Below are 4,989 nucleotides of genomic sequence, written 5' to 3' on the forward strand. Positions count from 1 at the left end.
CTATTTTCTAGGTTACGTTGAGCTGGAGAACTGCCTCACTGGATCTCTCTGTGGGTTCTGTCTCTCGAAAATTCAGTTAGAGTCCTTATGTTTGGAAATACCAGAGAGAGAGAGAGAGTACCTAAGAGACTATCCTCTCCTGTTGTCATCTTGGCTCCATCCCACCAGTTGATGGACATCCTCTCAATTTCCAACTCTTTACCTCTACAAAAAGAGCTGCTATGAACATTTTGGAACATGTAGGAATTTTCTCATTTCTTAAAATTTCTTCTAGATATAGATCTAGAATTGGAATTGCTGGGTCAAAAGTAATAACAGTTTTATTGCTCTTTGGGTATAGTTCCATATTGCTCTCCATAAAGGTCCTTTCAGTTCAGAGCTCCACCAGCCATGCAACAATGTCCCAGTGCTCCCACAACTTCTCCAGGATGGACCATTTTTCCTTTTTCTCATCTGGGCTAATCTATTAGGTGTGAGATGATAGCTCATTGTTGTTTTAATTTGCATTTCTCTAATCAATAGTGATTTGGAACATTTTTTCATATGGTTATACATACTTTTAGTTTCTTCATTTGAAAACTGTCTGTTCATGTCCTTTCATCTGTTATAAGTTGGAGAATAACTTTTGTCCTTATAAATTTGATGCAGTTCTCTATATATTTTAGAAATGAGACCTCTATCAGAATTCCTGAATGTGAAGATCATTTCTGAGCTTTCTGTTTCTTTCTAATTTTGGCAGAATTGATTTTATTAGTGCAAACCCCTATTAATTTAATATAGTTGAAATCATTCACGTTGCAGTTTATAATGTGTCCTAATTCTTGTTTGAGCACAAATTTATCCCTTTTCCATAGATCAGTTACATAGAGTAGTTTTTGTCCTATTAATTTATTGCACGTTATATCTAAATCCTATACCTATTTTGACCTTATATGGGTATAAGGTGTGAGATGTGGATCTATACCTATTTTTCCATGCTAGTTTTCCTAACAATATTTGACAAATAGTGAGTTCTCATCCCAGAGGCTGAAGTCTCTGGGTTTGTAAAATAGTGGATTACTATAGTCATTTGCTGCAGTTTCTTTTGACCCTATCTTACTACAGTGGGCCATTAGACTATTTCTTAATCAGTACCAGCAAATTTTGATCAATGACTTCTAATATAATTTTCAATCTGGTAGGGCTAAGCCACCTTCCTTTCCATTTTATTCCATCAATTCACTTGCTATTCTTGCCTTTATTTTGCTCTAGATGAATTTTGTTTCATGTTTTCTATCTCTGTAAATTATTTATTTGGTACTTTGATTAGCATAACACTGAATAATTAACTTAGTTGGGGTAGAATTGTTATTTTTACTGTATTAGTTCAACCTATCCATGAGCATATTTGTTTCAATTATTAGACCTGACTTTATTTGGATGAGGAGAGTTTTATAATTGTCTTTATACAGTTTATGGTTGTGCCTTGTGAGGTAGATTCCCAAGAATTTAATGTTGTCTACACTTATTTTAAATGTAAATTCTCTTTCTATCACCTGATCTTGGGCTTTATTGTTAAAACAGAGAAATGTTGATGATTTATTTAGGCTTATTTTATATCCTGCTACTTGGCTGAATTTGTTAATTGGTTCAAGCAATTTTTTTAGATGATTTTCTCTGTTTCTCTAGTTATAGCATAATACCATCAGGAAAGAATGGAAGTTTTGCTTCCTTATGGCCAATTCTGATTCCTTAAAGTTCTTTTTCTTCTCTTATTGCGACTGCTAGCATTTCTAATAGTATGTTGAATAGTAATGCTGATAATGGACATCCTCTTTTCACACATGAAATTTTTCTAAATATTCCATATAATCCCTCTAAATTTAATATTTGTTTCTGGTTTTAGATAGATACTGTTTACTACTTTAAGGAAAAATTCATTTATTCCTAACTTTTCTAGGAGTTTGTAATAGGAATGAATGTTGCATTTTACCAAAGGCTTTTTCAGCATTTATTGAGATAATCATATGATTTCTGCTGGTTTTACTATTAATGTATTTAACTATGTTGAGTGTTTTCCTGATGTTGAACCAACCCTGCCTGCCTGGTATAAATCCAACCTGGTAATAACTTGCTGTAGTTTCATTGCTAAAATTTTATTTAAGAAATTTGAATCAATAGTCATTAGGGAGATTGGTCTATTTTTTTCCTGTCAGGTGGCTTCTTGCCACTTTAGGTATCAGCACCATATTGGTGTTATAAATGGAGTTGGCAGAATGCCATAATTTCCTATTTTTAAAAATAGTTATGTAGAATAGGACTAAATTTCTTCTTAAATGTTTGGTAGAATTCCCTTGGAAATCTATCTGGAACAGGAGACTTTTCCTTAGGGAGTTTATTAATGGTTTCTTTGATTTCTTTTTCTGAAATGGGACTATTAAAGTAATTTATTTACTCTTCTGTTAATCAGGGCAATTTTTACTTTTGTAAATATTCATTAAGTTCACTCAAGTTGACCAATTTATTGGCATGCTGTTCAGCCAAATTATCTTTTTTATATCCTCCTAATTGGTGGATAGTTCACCCTTTTCATTTATAATACTACTAATTTTATTTTCTTTTTTTTGGAAACAGATTGACCAGAGGTTTGTCTATGTTATTGGCATATCCATGAAGCTAACTCTTAGTTTTATTTCAGAGATCAATGGTCTTCTTGCTTTCCATTTTAATCTTTCCTTTGATTTTCAGATTTTCTAATATGGTATTTAATTTGGGAGCTTTAATTTCTTCTTTTTCTAGCTTATTTAGTTGCATATCCAATTCATCGATCACCTTTTTTATCTATTTAATTCATATTGATATTTAGAGATATAAAGTTTCCTCTCAAAATTGTCTTGGCTGCATCCCATTAATTTTTTTGAATTGCCATCCTGCTCTTATGCCACATTTATTAATCAGATCTCTTATGTTCAAGGCCTTCCATCATCAAGTATCCCCAAATTGATTACTCACCGTGCCCAATATACTATCTCTCAAGCCTTCTTTCCTTGCCCTGCCTTTGCTTCAGCAGTAACCAATGCCTTCCTATTAGGTTTCTATTCATCTTTTTAAGCCAAACTCAAATGCCAGTCAGGAAGCTATCCTGATGTTCAGCCTTCTCCCTTTCTTCCAATTGCTATGAAATGATTTTCTCCTTTAATACCACTTTGCTTAAACTTTTCAAACATTTATGTATTTTGCTTTATAGTTGTATGGTACATCCAAGAAATTAAGTTTGAGGACAGGGATGTCTTATCTCACTTGTTTCAAGACCTAGCACTGCAGCAGAATCAATTTAATATGTATTATCTGATTTTAATATGTTGCTATTTTAATAAAAAAGATATTAAAAGCATGGTATTTAAGTCAATATGAAGTCTTAAGGGATCCTTACATAAGATTTACTGGCCCATATATCATATTTGCCAGCATATAGCCCAGCTCCAGTGATGTACATCACAGCCATGAGAAAGAACCAGCACATCTGGCCCACTGTTGTGGCCTTGACAAAGCCTTCTGCAATAGTGAAGTGCATGGTGGGCACGACTACACTCAAACCAAGTCCCAGGAACACTCCTGCTCTTGTTTGCCGGTGTTTGGGTGTGGCAAAACGGTCCCACTGGGCCACAATGATGGCAGAGATGCCCAGGACACAGACAATTGAGAGGTAGATGAGCCGTGGCTGGGGAGAGCAGTAGAACGAGTAATTGAGTCAGGGAACAAAGCTCCCCATGATCAGTAGAGCAATCCCTGAATAGTCCAATTTGGAAAATGTCGAGAGACTTTTTCAGAATGACAATAGACAGTGTGAAAGAGCCAGGAGAAGCTGAGGCAGAGCACAGCACCCAGAAAAAAACATCCCAAAGACCATTTTCTTCTGTAGAGGAGCCATGAAGTACATATGTGGTCTGAGCATGGTCAAGATTCCCAAAAAGAGAAACAGCACAAAACCAAGCAAATGGGTCCAAATATTGCCAGTCTCAGTGTGGATACAGAAGATACTCTTAAAGCAGGCATGGAAGGAAGGCATAGGTGGTCTGTGACCATGTAGAAGGTAGTCATTGTCCTTTAACCAGTCAGGGAGCACATCATACGAGTTGACTCGCCAGCGTCCTTCCCATACCTTATATACAAACTCCTCCATCTTCTCCATGGCATGGTGGGCTTGTAGGGGTAAGGTTAGTACCCGCACCTCCTCCTTTTCTTCTTGGGGTACTGGACATGTATGCTCTTCTTCAACTTTGGTGGAATTGGGAGTCTTTCGTTTACCCTTCTCTATTAGTAGGGGTCCAGGCTCAGCAAGCTCCATTGTGTCCGCTTCTCGGTTACTGGCCGGTGCCCCATTACCCTGACCCACCAGAGATCCTTTGCAGGAAGACACCTGGTTGGTACCCCCACAACTAACAGCTTCAGTATGGTTGGAAGTTGGAGCTTCCAGAGATCTCCCTTTGATGGTAGACTGGGCCGCGCTCCGGCGGCGGCAGTGGTGGCGGCGGCCTCCCCCGGCGCTACATCCCCGGCGCGGGCGCGGACGCCGACCTTGGCCTTGGCCCCAGCCCCAGTGGCGGAGCAGCCTCCACCTCCCGGGGACGCAGAGGCGCCGGCCCCTGAAGGAGCGCGAGGACGCCGCGTCACCTGCGCCCGGCGGTGGGAGACGGCCCGGCCGGGCCGGGCCGGGCCGGGCCAGCCGAGGCGAGGCGGCGGGAGCGGGAGCGGAGGCGGGCCCCATTAATTTTGATATGATGTCTCATTATTATCATTTTCTTGGATATAATTATTGATTGTTTCACTTATTTGTTCTTTGATCCACACATAATTTAAGATAAAGTAATTTAATTTCCAGTTGATCCTTTTTTATATATTTTAGCCACACATTCTTTTTTATTTTAATTTTTAAGATTTCATTAATTTTGAGTTTTACAACTTTTTACCTAATCTTACATCTCTCCCCCCATCCCCACAAAAAGCAAC

At 38.3% G+C, this 4,989-nt stretch overlaps 1 pseudogene; it reads right to left on the reverse strand.

Moving 5' to 3' along the window:
* Positions 1–3,397: 3,397 nt before the first annotated feature.
* On the reverse strand, positions 3,398–4,747 carry LOC141492224 (adiponectin receptor protein 1 pseudogene; annotated as a pseudogene).
* Positions 4,748–4,989: the final 242 nt, after the last annotated feature.

Source organism: Macrotis lagotis, chromosome 6 (genome assembly GCF_037893015.1).
Source record: "Macrotis lagotis isolate mMagLag1 chromosome 6, bilby.v1.9.chrom.fasta, whole genome shotgun sequence".
NCBI classification, from domain to species: domain Eukaryota; kingdom Metazoa; phylum Chordata; class Mammalia; order Peramelemorphia; family Peramelidae; genus Macrotis; species Macrotis lagotis.